An 18,424-nucleotide genomic window follows, 5' to 3' on the forward strand; every position below is an offset into this window, starting at 1 on the left:
CTGCATTGACGGCAATGGTGAGGCTGCTGCATTGACGGCAATGGTGAGGCTGCTGCATTGACGGCAATGGTGAGGCTGCTGCATTGACGGCAATGGTGAGGCTGCTGCATTGACGGCAATGGTGAGGCTGCTGCATTGACGGCAATGGTGAGGCTGCTGCATTGACGGCAATGGTGAGGCTGCTGCATTGACGGCAATGGTGAGGCTGCTGCATTGACGGCAATGGTGAGGCTGCTGCATTGACGGCAATGGTGAGGCTGCTGCATTGACGGCAATGGTGAGGCTGCTGCATTGATGGCAATGGTGAAACTGCAGATGGGCACTGACCATTATTTTGCTTCAAAGTTCCTTATTTAATTTAATTTTTTTTTTTTTTCCGGAAACTACCCTCTTAAAATGAATGTGCATGTTATACGCCTGTGCGTGTTATATGCCGATAAATACGGTACTTGTTCAGGATCAGCGTATCAGAAAATATGAAAGCAGATAATTCAGCTTGACAGACCATTTTTGAATGAATTTGGCGGTGGCAGTCTATGTATTTCTCCTAGGACGGGTCCAGATTGGTGCACTGCGACAACATGGGCAACATGGGCATGGGCAGAGCACAAGTTTCACTTTTTTCTGTTGGAGGCTGGAAATGTATTCGGTTGTGATAGGGTGGTGTACACAACTGAACAGATATACAACAAAATACCCTTCTCGTTGTTTGTCACTTGGTGTCACTTTAACAGTTTTTCAACATTTGTTTTTAAAATTCTTCATGTAGTATTAGGCCTCATAAACATTTCTAACACTGCTCTTATGGGGTGTCTATTTTTTTTTTGTCTGTCTCTTGACACTCTTGCATGTTAGCCTTTGTGTCCATGCACACATAGTCGTTTAGATGCAGAAACAAAACACGTTTTGGCATTTTAGCATCAATTTATTTCAACGCCTACATTTTATATTCTGGCCAGTGAAATAAATGAACGCCTAAGCGTTTGACGCGTTACCCGTGTCTGCATGAAGCCTTAAAGTGCACTAGTAAAATCTCTTCAATATTTCCTCACAGCAGCCAATCACATTCACATGTTAAAATAGTAACACTCATTTTCAAAGCCAAGGTTGACTATGATTGGTGGCTGTGGGTAAATAAAGACCATTCTCAGTACCGACATGAAGCATCACATTATACCGGAGTTTTGGGTAGACAGGTTTTGGTGATCTATGTATGTAACTTGCAGTTCCACTGATATTTAGTCAGATTGGTGAAATGTGGCTGAGTAAAGGCTTCCTCCCCTACACATATAAGCCTAGGCTTCCTCCCCAATACATATAAGCTTAGGCTTCCTCCCCAATATATATAAGCTTAGCATTAAAATGAATGTTTCTGAAAACAATGCAGAAGTATAAAGCTGGTCTCGAAATCTCTGGTGAGGCAGTTGAAACGGCATTAAAATACAGAAGTCCATCTAACCTTGCCCAATGTATCAATTAATTTTCCCTATGGAATTCTAGAAGTATTTCTTTCTGTAGGCGGCATCTGTATTTAGTGTTCCTTTCTTCCTTTTTAATGTGTTGTACAACATTTCGCAGAACACAGTTGGTGACTTCAGTGGTAAATAGTGTCAAGTATGTTCATACATATGAAGGAATGATAGTTGTGATTCAAAGAATGAATAGGTTCGGTTAAAGCTTATGTGTATAAACTGCTTGAGGGAAAACTAGGAATGCTGGATTTTAATAGAAACCTTTTCTATGCTGCTGTTATTCATTTTCCAGGAATAGTACCACTGTTGGTATTCATCCCTTTTATTGGTACTATTTAGCAAGGCATAGAATTGATATGCAGGATCATCTTGAAAGAAATGCATGCTTTAGTGTTGACTGCCAGTGGCAGGTGTTGGAGAGAATATAGGATTTTTGAGGATACAGGTTCTAGATATCTTTGTTGCTCAGCTTGGGATAGGAATGAGGGAAGTTTTTGCCAGTTACCCTTAGGAAAAATTAATTTGGAGTTCCTGTACACAATTCTATATAGATGGTCAATACCGATAATACACTACTGTAATACGCATGTGAAAGAATTTATAACGGAACTCAAGGCAAATACACAGCCAAAATAATTGTAGTGAATGACCTGGCCCAGGGTGATTGGACTTAAAAAAGAGCACAGCTTTGAAATTTGGATAAAGGTGAGTTCGGAGAATGTCCAAGAGCGTGACTTTGAAGTTGAGATTGAGGCGAGCATGGAGGAGGCCCAAACTCATCTCTGGTGACCACCTTCTGAAGATGCTAGTGTTGTGGCAGTTTGTGACTTCAGTACTTTCAGAGTCAGATACTAATCCGAAAAAAAACATGCAGACCAGGAAAGTTTGGGGGGAGTCGGAGCAAATAATCTGAACATTTGTTCCAGGTCATTGACCAAGAAAGTACTGAAGTGTATGGATCAGCATGACAGCCAAAGAACCTTCATTATTAGGAGAGGTTACCAACATGCATACCTTTTATACCAAGGTTTCCTTTGATGCACTATTGAAAACAATGTAGTCAATCTTTTTGTTAGAGGTCATAATGGATAGAAAAGAGTTCTGCCGTGTAACAGTAAAATGTTCCATCATTTATTTGTGTTTGCTTATTCGGTGGCTTTACATCTAAGTAGGTTAGCATCACTGAAGGTGAGAATTGTCAGCATTAGTCATCAACTACCAACACACATGGGTGTTTGCCTAAAACAAAATGTAAATCCCATCATCCTCTCTGGCAATGAATAGGGTTAAAATGCCCCAGAGAGCAAGTTGAGTGGAGAAATGGGAGGGTTGGTAAGGAGGGATAGAGGCCATCTGGATAATTGGGCGCAGATGTACTCCTGTGTAAACCTAACACCAAGAGTTCCAGACTTGTACCCACTGAGCCAAACCCAACCAATTAATCTCGGCAAGGTAATTACTTTCCCATCAGAGAGCGGGGGTTTCATAGGCTGCTCCTGCATTGGAGTGTGGAGGTGTGAGTGACCACGCCAGACAGTCCATAAACTACCTTCAATGTCATCACATTTAGGGATGGGCCCCCGAAGCTCTCCTCTCCTCTCTCTGGTCCGGATGGCACATTCTCTCCTGTTTGTTTGCTCTGAAAGTCTCCAGGAATTTTAGGGATGGGGGAGGGGGGTCTCCAGAAGGTGATTTACTGAGGAAAAACACATGATTTTGCTTTCAGAGAATGAGGGGCCTTTTAGCAGCCCCCTCCCCCAAGAATGAACAGGTTAACCCTTTGTGATCGCGTAGAATGTTTTTATTCTCCATTTAAGACTTTTTACATTGTTAGTATCAGATTATTTCTTTGTTTTTTTTTTATCTTGGAACACATATATTTTTCAAACATTTTCCATGTCTTTTTATAACAATATAGTACAGGTAGGGTCTTTCCGTACAGCTGCATCGATAGTCGCTGCTATTTAACAGGTTAAAGGACACGACCATGTGCATTTTGCCTTTTAGATGTTTTTAAATGTTTCAGGATTTTATTGTTAAAAAAACTAAGAAACCCCTTGATAGATGAAGCCGGATCTGTGACTGCTCGGTCACTGCATAGGACTGACTTCACATTGAGCATGAGCTTCTTCAAATATTTGGGAGCATTTTAATGTGCTTTTGTACGCATTTTTCAGGCATTTTTTGGCTTTAGTATATTCGCTTTAGGCAGTGGAAAGTTGGTTACTAGGAAAAGGAAAGGCAAGAAATTGGACAAAATGTGTGTTGCATGCATATACAGGTACCGTATTTTTCCTGGTGCTTCTATTGAAGTCCATAGTAACCGGAAAAAAACTTGACTCAAAAATACCCATGTAAGTTTTCAAGCTTCAGGCTCCATGCCCACTAGCGTTTTTCATAAGCTCAAAAAAACTAGAAAAAAATGCTGATTTTTGCAAAAAAAGCATTTTGTTGTAGCATTTTTGTTTTATTGAAAAATATTTGAGATTTTCGCAATACAAGAAGAGATGCATGTGTAGAACATTTTAACCTAGAGCTCAATAGCCTTAATTTTATAATCGTGAACAAAATATAAAACTTTGAACATGGGTAAGGGAAGGGGAGCAGGGGGAGGGAGAAGGGAACGGGAAAGGTGACAGGGGAGGTATATTTACCCGTAAACAAAGATGTGGCATAACATGTCAAAGCGAAACGACATGGTGAACATTAGTACCTTCAGGAGTGGAAGCAACGTTTGGTGTACCTGAGTGGTGATCTCGGAGGATAGCATAACCCTAATATCAACAGAAGAGGCTACCTGTCATGGAGAAAGTATCTTGGGTGGTTTAGTAGCTTTCAGAAGCATTTAGGAGCATCAGCATTTTATTAGCGTTTCTGCAGTACATGAAAAATAAAAATAAAAAGCTGTTGGTAGCATTTTAGTAGCTTTTAGGAACATTCAGCATTTTTATTCTGTTGTAAAAAACGCTCCAAGAAAAACTCTACAAAAAACATTTCTTTTCTACTCCTAGAAGCTGAAGCTCAAAAAATGCTAATAACCTAAAATAGTGTGCATGGACACATAGGATAAGACTATTTCAAGTCTAATGCCCCGTACACACGACCGGACTTTTCAACATCAAAGGTCCGACGGAACGATTCCGGCAGACCATTTGATCGTGTGTGGGCTGCAGCGGACTTTTGATTTGCAAAAATCCGACAGACTTTAGAAATGGAACATGTTTCAAATTTTTCAGCCGTACCCAGTTTCTACCGAGAAATCCGCTCGTGTGTATGCTAGTTCCGACGGACAAAAACCGACGCGAGGGCAGCTATTGGCTACTGGCTATGAACTTCCTTATTCTAGTCTGGTCGTATGACATCACGTTCGAATCCGTCGGACTTTGGTGTGGTTGTGTGTGGCCAAGTCCGTTCATTCGGAAAGTCCGTCAGAACTCTGTCAGAACTCTGTCAGAACTCTGTCAGAACTCTGTCAGAACTCTGTCAGAACTCTGTCAGAACTCTGTCAGAACTCTGTCAGAACTCTGTCAGAACTCTGTCAGAACTCTGTCAGAACTCTGTCAGAACTCTGTCGGACCTAGTCCCTCGAAAAGCATCACTTCTTCTAGAGGTGATTCAGTTCGCATTGTGCGCTATACAAGTATTTCATTTATTCATTCATTCATTCTTCTGCTCATAGCTCTTAAATGGCCTTTTTTTTTTTGCATATGAGATCTGAGGTCTTTTTGACCCCGATCTCATATTTGAGGTCCCGTCATGCTTTTTTTTATATTACAAGGGATGTTTACATTCCTTGTAATAGGAATAAAAGTGACGCAATTAATTTTTTTTAAACGGTGTAAAAATAAAAAATATAAGGTAAAATAAATAAGAAAAAAATTTACTTTTAAACGCGTCCCATCCCGCCGAGCTTGCATGCAGAAGCGAACGCATTTGTAAGTAGTGCCCGCATATGAAAATGATTTTCAAACTACCCATGTGAGGTAGCACTGCCATCAGAGCGAGCGCAAGAAAGACCTCCTCTGTAACTTAAAACATGCAACCAGTAGAATTTTTTTTAAATGTCACCTATGGAGTTTGTCGCCATTCCACAGGGCACAAATTTGAAGAGTGACATGTTGGGTATCAATTTACTTGCCGTAACATTATCTTTCACAATATAAAAAATTGGGCTAAGTTTACTGATGTCTTATATTTTAACTGAAAAAGGTGTATTTTTTCCCCAAAAAAAGTGAGCTTGCAAGACCGCTGCGCAAATATGGTGGGACAGAAAGTATTGCAGCGACCTCCATTTTATTTTCTAGGGTGTTAAAAATTTTTTTTATAATTTTTGGGGGTTCTAAGTAATTTTCTAGGAAAAAAAAACTTAACTTTAACTTGTAAACAAATCTCAGAGGCTTGGTCCTTAAGTGGTTAAAAAAACACGTGCGTGGAGTGTGCATGGAGCCGTACAACACAACGGTAGTAATCAGGCATTGTTGAATATAATGGAAAACTTGATATTAAATGTGGATGTGCTTCAGGGAGGATTTTTCCGATCGCTCAGTTTTGAACTGGACCTTAGTCGTACCATATGATTAGCATCGTGTAGAGGGGAGGTAGGCAGAAATACACAGTTGTGAGGGTCTAGAACAAGGATATGCAATTAGCGGACCTCCAGCTGTTGCAGAACTACAAGTGCCATGAGGCATAGCAAGACTCTGACAGCCACAAGCATGACACTCATAGGGCGGAGGCATGATGGGACTTGTAGTTTTGCAACAGCTGGAGGTCCGCTAATTGCATATCCCTGGTCTAGGGTAATGAACGCCAACATCCGCTACTCATTCTTTACAATGATTATTGGTAGGACAAATTGTGTTGCACAATGAATACATAGCACAGAAATGTGTTCTGTTGGCAGTAAGACGAGTGAAAGTCTGCCATGCTCAGCAAGGTCTTTCTTGTCTGTTGATTCAAGGAAAGGTTGTACCTGTGTTACTAACCGCAAGACATTCTCATTGACAAACACACAAGTGTGAGGTGTGCAGTGCTATGACCTGAAAACAGAGTGAAATCGCTGCTCTTGAGAGGTAGTGTCTGTGCATAGTAAGCTGTACAGATGGCGCTGTCCGACCTCCAGCCTGTGTGATATACCTGAGTGGTGCTCTTACTATTTTTCACTTTAATTTAATACTAAACCTTTTTAAAGGCTGGTGCTGTTTTCTGTGCCCTCTGCCCACACGCCGCACAGTGCTGTAAATTATGTACACATCTCCAATGTGTGTTAATGGATTCAGGAGTTTGCTTATACACCTGCAAGTCATTTGCAAGGCTAGTCAAAGTGCAGCCTTAGTAAATAGCATATACTGATATACAATTTCCTTATGCTGTGTGTTGAATCATGCACGATAGACCATGACCATCAACCATTCTGGTCAGTGACAACCCAAAAAAAAAAAAAAAAAAAGCTTAGTCTAATGTCCCTGACAGTCATACACATGGATCATCCCAGAACAGCCAATGTGGGTGAAAGCCAGTTAAGTTACCAGAATAATGTTGGGGTGTGGTGGTAGATCGTGGACCAAAGGATCCTGAGGAGCTGGCCAGGGGTACCTGGTAAAGCTCAGATTTTATATGAAAAAAGAAAAGCGAGGGAGGCGGGAGAGCCCTTATAGTGTAGTAGATAAATTCAAAAACAAGAACGCAAAGCTTCCACAATAAAAGGAAAAAAAAATCAAAATGGATATACAACTATTGAGGCTGCTGTCACCTAACTATAGGTGAACACATGACTTTCCTAGTGCCCCTCCACACAGGGTCACTCGCTATGCCTCTGGCATTTCCATCCTAGGTGCTCTAAGGGGGTTCTCAGGTGGGCAGGAAAAGTAGTAGAAAGAGCGCAAAAAGGGCCGTAGGTAGTTAAACTGGCAGAGGCTCCTGATGAGGTTGTTTAAAGCAGAGGTCCCCAACCTTTTTGGCGCCAGGGAGCATTTTTGGTGTAGCCAATTTTTTTCAGAGATGAGGGGAGGCTGTATAGCAGATGGGGAAGGTGGTTTACAGAGTCTCAAAACCTCCACTGCACTGTAAAGGAGCACTGTGATATAAAGGGGACTGCACTGTAATAATTATAGTTCCCTTTTATATAGCAGTCCTCCCTGCAGTCATGGCCCCCCATCACATTCAACCCTGCAGTCCTGCCCCCCCCCCCCCCCCGCATCACAGTCCTCCCTGCAGTCATGCCCCCCCCATCGCAGTCATGGCCCTCCAATCATAGTGTTCTCTGCAGTCATGGCACCCCTATCACAGACTTCCTTGCAGTCATTGCACCCATATCATAGTCCCCCTTGCAGTCATTACACCCATATCACAATCGTCCTTGCAGTCATTGCCCCCATATCACAGTCGTCCTTGCAGTCATTGCCCCATATCACAGTCGTCCTTGCAGTCATGGCCCCTCCATCAAAGTCCTCCCTGCAAGTACCCCATCCCACCCCATCAGTCTTCCCTGCAGTCATGCTGGCAGTGATGTCATCTAGGTGGATCACTTGTAGCTGCAGGAAATAAAGCAATTGGATGTTTTAGTAAAGCAGATGACTCCTGCCTATTCTTTAAACAACCTCTTCAGGCGCCTCTGCCAATCGAACTACCTACGGGCTCCTTATGCCCTGCGGGCACCTTAGGCTCCTTCTACTACTAGTTAAGTTACCAATATGTTTTTGGATTAATGAGGACATTGGAGCACCCAAAGGAACTCAAGCAAACATAAATAGAGCATACAAACTTTACATAGATATTGGGATTGATTTTCTAAAAGAAAATTAACTCCATTTTGCAAGTGCAATTGCACTAATTTTCCTCCAAACTTACTGAATGTGGGCTGGCTCTGCTGATTTCCATTATCCAATCATGTACAAGAAAAAATGCATATTTTTTTCCCTTGCACCTGATTTGGTATTCTTTATAAAGTGAAGCTTCACCACATTCACTAAGCCCTGGGAAAAATGAGTACAAATTCGACTTACCTTTAGAAAATGAACCCCATTGTCTTTAGGCTTGGTTTACATATATGTGAAACGAAATGTGTTTTCAACCCAGCCTTTAAACGGGTTTCAAGATCTCAGTGCTTTGAGCGCTAAACACTTCACCACTAGGTTGCCCCACAGACCCTCACCTGTTGATAGATTTAGCTTGCATTCAGTTCTGTGTACAATAGTGAGCGTGTCAAAGGAAGTTTAGGTTGTTAGATTGACAGTATTGACCTGCTTTGTTCATTTCTCTTGCATCTGGGATTAACTAAAATGGTCATCAATGGTGGCCTTCTATGCCTAGCCACTGTAGCATGGCGTATTAGGTCAAATTCTCACAAAAGTGTCTAGGGTGCGTATGGCATGCACACATTGTTCACAAAACAAGATAAAGAAGATAAACAATGGTCAAATAAAAAAATAAAAAAATCTGTACTCCAAGCAAAGGTCTCAAAAGAGGCAAACGCTAACATAGCATATTTTGGTTTTAAAATGTAAAACCATCAAAAGATAATGGGCCTTCTTCAATACACAGTTAGCCCTTGTACACACGGTCGGACATTCCGACAACATAATCCGCTGGACTTTATCCGATCGATTTTGTCCGAAACTGGTGTTGCATACACACGGTCGGACAAAGTTGACGGAAAATACGTTGCGGCTAGTAGCCAATAGCTTTGGTCTAGAAATTTGATCTGAGCATGTGTGGCACTTTGTCCGATCGGAATTCTCTACACACAATCGGACAAAGTCCGATCGGATCATGTTGTTGGAAAGTTTTATAGCCCAGCTCTAAAACTCTGTCCGTCGGATATTCTGACGGAAACAGTCCGATGGAGCCCACACACTGTCGGATTATCCCATAACACAGTCCGATCGGACATTTTCCGTCAGAATATCCGACTGTGTGTACAAGGGCTTACAGTGCTTTAGCAGATAATTCTAAGAAGTGCCTAGGTTGTTGCCACTGGCCCATATGAAAAACTCCTCATAGTACAGTACTTAAGAAAGAAAAATGGCTATCCTTGCAAAAAATGAAGCCATTAAGCCAACATGGCTACTACTTTTGTCTTCATTCTCATAACCTGCAGTTGTTCGAAACATGAAGATAGTTTTTTCTAGTGCACAAAAGTACAGTTGAACGACCAAGGCAAATGCCTCCATTTACTTTCCCAGAATGTGCGCTTTTGTAGACAGTGGGCTGGTGCAGTGTATTCATGTGACCACCTTGTCGAAGGAGATAGGAATTCAATGATCTGCTTCTTGTTTTTTCTTTACCATATTCCTGTTATTGGAAAGGTGGCACAGGTTCGACTGTAACATTAGTTGTTTAACTCCAAATGTGGCCCCCTGAACCCGCACCTTTAGAATTTAGACACTCGTGTTAACAGTACCATTATTTTACATTCACTTAGCAAGTGCTCAGATCAGTATGACCTTTTACTTGTTTACACAAAGTGTAAGGTCTACACGAAACTGTACTAAATGGCTGTTTGCACAGCCTTACCGTTTGTAAATATAGTTGGTTATGCACTGCAAAAAGATATTAGAAATGCTATCTGTGTATATATATATACAAGCTTCAGAAAACATCACATGAAGGTTTTATAGAGCAGATTGCATTATCTTTCTGATATGTCCTTTTTATGACTTGGGCTCTTTCACATGGAGCGGGATCTGCACCAATCAGCAGAGGATCGGTGAGCAGATCCCCCAATGAATTGGCACCTGTCCACTTTGTGTCAGGCAAACCTATGATCTCTCTGCACTCGGGTTGTTACTTCCAATCCCTCACATTTAGATCCGGGAAAACGGACCTGGACGGGCTCAGAGATAGGCAGGTTAAATGGACACAGGCCTGTTTACTTGTCTATAGAGCTGCATGGAACTTCTGATCAGGTCCACCTGAATAACAGATAGGCAGACCTGATTGGAAAACCCATGAGAAATGGCCCTTAAAAGTGTGTTTTTTTTGTTTTGTTTTTTTACTGACTGTTAAACTAAAATGTTTCAATTAAAAATGAAACCATATCTTTGTTATATTTCATCTAAAAATACCAAATCCCTGTAAGGGAGTCATAAACTGGTTTAGCGGGTTTCTCCCCCAAGACATAAATGCTCAATATATCTGGAAGAAAACATAGAGTGCTAGTCGCTAACAGGAAACGTGCGCCAGCTACTTGCTCCGCAAATATACCACAGATGGACACCGGCGGCAAAGCGCCCTGGGGTGATTCAGTTTGCATAGGTAGCGCTATACAAGTCACTCACTCTATTCATTCAAGTGAACCCAGGCCCTTATGTACTTAAAGCCCAATTACACCTTACGTTTAAAGAGGAACTGCAGTCTGCTCACATCATTTGTAATAAAAACATATTTGCCATTCTGAAGCTTCCCTTCCAACCACTTTGCATATTTTATTTATACCGTGATTCTGTACTGTCAAATAATGCTGCAGAAACCTCCCTCCACTGAGTCTGGCTGCATACATTTTAACTGTGGGAAGCTGAAGCTGCTGCCTGTTCACTTCCTGCATTTACACAGAGGCACACCTCCAGCTCTGCAGCTCTCATTGGCCCTCTTATGACTCAGCCCCCCCCCCCCCCCCCCCTCCTGGCAAACTCACCAGACCGAGAGAGCTGTGCATGATGTCATAAGCCTAGGCTAATGATCAGACAAGTAACAGGAAGCGGGCTGTATAAGGTATTTACTGGCAGAAAAAACATGTTTTACTATCCACAATTAAAACAACAAGGGCTGAAGATTTAATAGATGGAAAGTTGAAAAATGACTGAAGTGCCACTTTAAATCTTCCAAATATACTCCCGGCGCATCAAAACAAATGGTGCAAAGTCTTAGTCTTTCTTTCTAAAGCAGCCACAGCCTAGATAGAAAAGCGGTCATCATTCTCTACACATTCTCACTCTTGGTAAGCAGTAATCTCTCTTCAGAGGTCAGACACACCACCTAAGTAAGATCCAGAACTTTCCAATCAACAGGGGGAACATGAGCTTTGCTTATTGCAGGGCTATAGATTTGGCTCAGTAGAGGATGTCTAAAGCTCTGCAGAGAGTCCACTGTTTACACACAGAGAGTAAATGTCCCATTGTGCAGCTGTTGACAGGGAACAGAATGTTCTTTGGGTGTTGGCTGCTTTAGTTATAAAGAGACCTCTTAAGGCCCCTTTCACACCAGTGGACAACCCATTGTGCTCTATAGGGAGGCGGGTGTAAATGCACACGTGTCCATTTACACCCACCTGCATCCGATACGATCCGGGCTGTCAAAAATAGATGGAAGGGGATCCGTTCCCCATTCATCCAGTGGAGATCGCATGACAGTCGGATGGAAATGGACAGGCTGCCCCATAGAGAACAGTGGGCTATGTCTATTCTGCAAGTGGAGCAGACGTGGACCTGTCATCTGCTTGCTCAGCAAGGATCTGCGGTCAGATCCCCCACTGAGCAGGCAGATCCACTTGATGGAGTCCGCACCCCATGAACATCTGCTTGCTCAGCGGGGATCACTCCATTTATCTCCACTGAGCTGGCGGATGACAGGGTGGTCCTGGCACACTGTGCAGGGACCGCCCTGTCAGATTTCCGCTCTCCTCTATTAGGGATCGGATGAACACGGACCGTCTGTCCGCATTCATCCAATCCGCTCTGCAGACAGATAGAAAAATAGGATTTTCCTCTGTCTGCAGAATTGGACCATGGCGGAGACGGATAATATCGGGTGTCAGCGGATAATATTGGGTGTCAGCGGATGTTCATCCGCTGACACCCGCTATCCCATAGGGATGCATGTATGTCCGTATTTCATCCGAAATCGGATGGATGAAATATGGACATACTGTCCGCATTTATGAAAGGGGCCTAAGGCACCTATTGTTAGGATACACCTGATAGTTATATAGCTGATCTAAAACTAAGAGTTCAGTTGGGGTGAGATAAAGTGAAGCCTTCATGTTTTTTTGAGTTTGGATGTTCCAAGTGAGCACAGCTTTAGCCTATGGCTACAATAAATTACTTTTTTACTAAAAAATTGAATTGCGTGTTGTCCAACACATTAGCAGAACACAGATTTCAGCACCCCGGCCTCCCCGCATCTGCATCTATACACGCCCCTTTTATACTAGGAGCAGCCACATATGATTGGTTGTCCACAGTGACACCTTCCGTGTCTCCAAACACGCCTTAGCTCATCTCTTTTACTGACAACAAACCATTAAATCTCTTATTATGAATGATTTAATTGCCAGTGTAGCCCCAGCCTTACTTTACTACACTCCTCTGTATACATTAGTAACATCAGGTCCGGGTTCACTTTCTTTCACCTCACTTTAACCTTTAGTAAGTTGGGGGCTTTAGGAATGGTTGACATTTGTGTTCCCAAAACGTAAGTGCATTGGCTACTTACAGCAAATCCTTGTGTAGTATTTCTATATTTTAAGACGGCTGAAATCAGATGATCAGTAGAAATCCAGTACAGCACCTTAGAAAACCCATTTTCAGTTCAATATCTGATAAGTTGACCCCTGCAGTGTAATTTGTCTTTCCCTAAACCACATGCTATGACATACAGATAAATGTAGGCTGAGATATTTCCAAGCAGGTTAAAAATATCCCCCAGATTAGAGTCTTGGAGGAGGGCGCTAGCCCAGCATGCCGGAGTATTTATATATCGGCTATTTGTAGTTGGCAGAAACTGACGAACTGGAAAATTTCAGCTGCGCACTAATTTCTTTTTACGTGTTAATTAAAAATTGCTTTTGGTGCCTCACAGGCCCATCAGAGATTTCTATGTAATCCACTCTTATTAACCATCTACGTCCTATTATTACATCAGGTATGCATTTACACACACAAGCTCTTATAGCCGCGGCCCCCTGGTCTATATCTCATGATTTTTATTTGGTTTCTGATCACAGAGCACCATGCAATGTCTGCCTGGCACCTAATATGTAAAATACAATGGCAGTGGAGATGATTGGAAATACAATGGACTTGTTTAACTAATGAGCCTCTAAGATCGGGCTTTTTAATAAGGTCAAGGGGCAATATATGTAGAGTAGTACCCAATAGCAATCAATAAGCAATTATTGTTTTAACCGTCCTGCCAGCTGTGATAACAGGAACACATCTTGGTTGCATTCTGTTCATGCATATTATGAAGGCTTTCTGGATATTGTACAATCAGCTATATAAAGGAACAGTCTTCTATACAGTGTAAGGTAGTAATGGGAACTCTTCCAGAGTGGTCAGCTGGTAATGGACAGTGCTTAGTGCTTGTGACCCTGGAATAGGAATAATTGTTTGTTCCTGATGTGTGTAGCAAGCACATGACATATAGAAGAAGATAGGTATGAAGCCAAAATGGTAATGCACGTTTGGCCACTGGGTGGCACTGTTTAATAACAATGTGTATGGTTTACTCTTATACAGCAGGATATGTATGGGAGCTTTACTATAGTCATATTTCTTCAGTGCATTGATATTGATAGTTGTCATATTAACCGCACATTGAGAAGGACGTATTCACCTGCCTACCCAGTCTGGAAGATTGCAAGGAGATCCAAGACCATATCATATTCTTCCTAAATTCTGTGTCAGTCATACTGCGATGTCTGTGGTAGAGATTGCTAAGTGACATCTTATGATGTCCATGCCACGTCAGCTGGCACCTATCAATTTGAAGGACTGGTAGGTCTACACCAGGGATCTCCAAACGAGGGCCCTCCAGCTGTTGCGGCACTACACGTCCCATGAGGCATTGTAAAACTCTGACATTCACAGACATGAATAGGCATTATGGGAATTGTAGTTCCTGAACAACCGGAGGGCCATAGTTTGGAGACCCCTGGTCTACATGAACTTCTCTATGGCTGTCTATGGCTTTGCCTTCTCCCTTTTTACTTGATAGTATTTTTGTATATAATATATATATATATATATATATATATATATATATATATATATATATATATATATATATATACTTTATTACCAAAAGTATTGGGACACCTGCCTTTACTCTGACATGAACTTTAATAGCGTCTTAGTCCGTAGGGTTCAAAATTGAGTTGGCCCACCCAACTATAACAGCTTCAACTCTTCTGGGAAGGCTGTCCTCAAGGTTTAGGAGTTTGTCTATGAGAATGTTTGACCATTCTTCCAGAAGCACATTTGTGAGATCAGGCACTGATGTTGGACAAGAAGGCCTGGCTCGCAGTCTCCACTCTAATTCATCGCAAAGGTGTTCTATCGGGTTGAGGTCAGGATTCTGCGCAGGCCAGGCAAGTTTCTCCACCCCAAACTCGCTCACCCATGCCTTTATGGACCGTGCTTTGTGCACTGGTACGCAGTCATGTTGGAACAGGAAGGGGCCGTCTTCAAACTGTTCCCACAAAGTTGGGAGCATGAAATTGTCCAAAATGTCTTGGTATGCTGACACCTTAATCGTTTTCTTCACTGGAACTAAGGGGCCAAGCCCAACCCCTGAAAAACAACCCCACACCATAATCCCCCGCCCACTAAATGATTTGGACCAGTGCACAAAGCAAGGTCTATAAAGACATGGATGAGCGACTTTGGGGTGGAGGAACTTGACTGGCCTGCACAGTGTCCTGACCTCAACCTGAAAGAACACCTTTGGGATGAATTAGAGCAGAGACTGTGAGCCAGGCCTTCTTTTCCACATCAGTGCCTGACCTCACAAATGTGCTTCTGGAAGAATGGTCAAACATTCCCATAGGCACACTCCTAAACCTTGTGAACAGCTTTCCCAGAAGAGGTGAAGCTGTTGTAGCTGCAAATGGTGGGCCAACTGAATATTGAACCCTACAGACTAAGACTGAGATGCCATTAATATTGTGTGTAAAGGCAGGCGTACCAATAATTTTGGTAATATAGTGTACATGTATTCCTGGTTCTAACCTTCACAACTGCACTTTATCGCTCAGAGATTTTACAACTTTCAAAATTTTCATATGACCTAGCTGTTTTTTTAGTCTTCAGTGAGTTTTTGACAACATCAAATTCAGTAAAGCTATCCTTTAATACAAACCCTCACAGCTCTGACTGCAGCCAACTTGGCTTAATTTTTACCCCCCTCACTGATCCAGCGATCTTTCCTCTGACCTGGTCTTGATCAGCTCCTCTCCATACAGGGCACATCGTTTCCTATGGGTAAGCTACTCCCAAGAGATCACCGATGGCCACCATGATCATGGCTCACCCATAGGAATGAGTAGGGCTGCAGTGTGATTACAAAGTATGAAAAGAACTGGCCTAGAATCTTGTTAATGAAAAGATTACTTAATAGGGAAGGCTAGTACCGTATTTATCTTACACGCACTCCAAGTTTAGGAGGGAAGTTTAAGGAAAAAAACGTACATTTAAAATGCGCATCAATGCAGCCTTATCAGTGTCTATCTGCAGCCTTGCATTGCAGCCTTGTCAGTGTCGTTGCAGGCTTGCCATTTAAAAATGGCGCAGCTGAGATACAGTGCAGATGTCCCGTGTATCTCAGCGGCGCTCAGTAGTTCTCAGCGGCTTTCGGCTATTTTCGGCCATTCTCAGTGGCTTTCGGCCACACTCGGAAAGCCAAAAGCTGCCGAGAGCGTCCGAAAGCCGCCGAGAACGGTCGACTGTGGCCGGAAATAGCCGAAAAAGCCACAGAGAAGCTCACAATTGGCAGGGGATCGGTGTATTAAATACGGCAAGTATTATCCCAGGTGGGCTGCACTTGGGTAGCGGATTTGTTAAAGGACAACTTCATGACAACTTCATGAAGGCTGCATTCACACCAGAGCGTTTTGTAACTCGAAGCTTAAAGACGCTCAACAAGCATAACCCCTTTCAACATTCACATCTGAGCATGAACAGGGGTCATTGAAATGTATAGGATTTTCCTTGTTGAGTGTCGAGCTACAAAACGCTCAGGTGTGAATGCAGCCTAAAGGTTGTCCTTCAACATCTGCAACTTACAGTGCTACTTCTTTGGGTGAATAATTTCATATTGTGTGTTTTTAATGAAATAACAAAAATATGGAAGAGTAAGCATTTGATAATAAGAAATAAAAATTGCTATGCATGCTATAGTACTATATCTATCTATCGATAGATAGATAGATAGATAGATAGATAGATCTTTTTATAGAGATATATATAGATATATATATATATATATATATATACATACATACATACCATACATATATATATATATATATATATATATATATATATATATATATATATGAGAGAGATATAGATATATATATATATATATATATATATATATATATATATATATATATATATATATATATATAGAGAGAGAGAGAGAGATATAAAAAAATATATATATATAGATAGAGAGATGTAGATATATAGATATATATATATATATATAGATAGAGAGATGTAGATATATAGATATATATATAGATAGAGAGATGTAGATATATAGATATATATATGTATAATCAATTTCCTGAAACTAGGGTGCCCAGCAGACATACAATTCTACATAAATGGAATGCTCCGTGTCTTTATTTGTAGTGGTGTCTTCCTTTTTACAACCAAGAAATCCCTGGAGCAGACTGACGATAATTATGACATCCCTGGCAGTATTGTTATCCTCATAATCATATCCCTTATATAAGTGATCACATCCCTGTTCATCAGAGTTTAGCATGTAGCATGTTGGGTAGTGCCATGCTTACTTGCAGAGTCGGATAACGCATGTTCAGGTCATTTAATATGTTCCTATCCCCATAGTTTGCATGGCGAATATAAAGCAGCGATTGTCTGCCTAAGCTTTTTTCCCCTGACTGCACAATTTCCATGGTTCTCTATGGAGGAAAAAAAAAAAGTGTTTACAAACTAAAGTGAAAAACACAGCTGAGTTACCTGGAGGATTTAGCAACACCCACAGGAATTCCGTGCTAAGTAGGTCACACTGGAGAGCAGTGGGGATGTAACCATAGGCTGTCTCCCTGGGTGTTGAGCAGGATTTGTGTTTGCTGCAGACCTCTCCCACTGGTGGAAGGCCCTCCTGGAGAAGGCTGCACCTTGTGCTTTCCTCCTTGGAACCAGGTGGGTCTACATGTACTGCTGTAGGACTTGGATCAGTCCGTGTAGTTCAAAAACCATATAGTACCCGGCTCTACTTTCCTCAGCTACAGGCATGTGCATCCTTTTCATTCACTTAAGTGAATGCTTGCTACGTATGGTAAAATGCATGTCTATATATATTTTTTTTTATTTTTTTTTATTTCAGGGATCATTATGTATTTATCCTTTTGCATACACTGTATGATGCATTTAGTGTTTCTGGTTATATGAATGAGACCTAACACTTGGTGACCATTTTAGCCTTTATCCCCAAAGAATCCTCTACATTTGTGCGCTCCCCCCCCACGATGTGCAGAGATTGCACCTGTCACCTTGTAAGTGGGCATTACGGGTCAAATGATGAGCTGCAGTGGTACGCTTGGCTAAGAACAGCCAATCCAATATATTTTGTTGTGTGTACTCCTGGAGACAGCAGGGTTAAGTACAGATTGTATATCACCCAGCCCGTGTGCGTGTTTAGAAATGGATTCCTGTGTACTCTCTCTTTTATTTTCCGGTTAGCCTACACGTCGAGTGCGGAGAATGGTTGCCATGGTTATGTCGAGCTGGGAGAGCTGGCATTTTTCTCTGGGTCACTATCGCCTCCTGTCACCGAGGGGCTTAGAGATTCTGCTTTGCAAAAGCGCTATGCCCAGCAGGTCTCCGTTGCAGACTGTAAGCTCCTCTGCCAAAATCTGCTAAGTGAAATAAGTAAACAAATTGGCCCAGAGGAGGAGGCATTCCTTTTAAAGCAGCCTTACCAAGGGATTCCATCATTTTTCCCCCTATCCTCCTTTCTTTTTTTTTTTTCTCCTGCGCCTC

At 41.9% G+C, this 18,424-nt stretch overlaps 1 protein-coding gene across 6 annotated transcripts in view; it reads left to right on the forward strand.

Moving 5' to 3' along the window:
• ZMIZ1 (zinc finger MIZ-type containing 1) overlaps positions 1 to 18,424 on the forward strand; it is a 466,669-nt gene that overhangs the window by 353,025 nt on the left and 95,220 nt on the right. Inside the window, exon 1 of one of the 6 annotated variants that reach the window (XM_077453984.1) lies at positions 17,457 to 17,584. The exons of the other annotated variants lie outside the window; for them this stretch is intronic. The gene's annotated coding sequence lies outside the window, so the exon portion shown is untranslated. Of the gene's footprint in view, positions 1 to 17,456; positions 17,585 to 18,424 lie in introns of those variants that run through there. 6 annotated transcript variants of the gene reach the window in all.

The sequence above is a fragment of the Lithobates pipiens genome, unplaced genomic scaffold (assembly GCF_037356315.1).
Source record: "Lithobates pipiens isolate NorthernLeopardFrog02 unplaced genomic scaffold, aLitPip1_a1.2 Scaffold_25, whole genome shotgun sequence".
Taxonomy (NCBI): domain Eukaryota; kingdom Metazoa; phylum Chordata; class Amphibia; order Anura; family Ranidae; genus Lithobates; species Lithobates pipiens.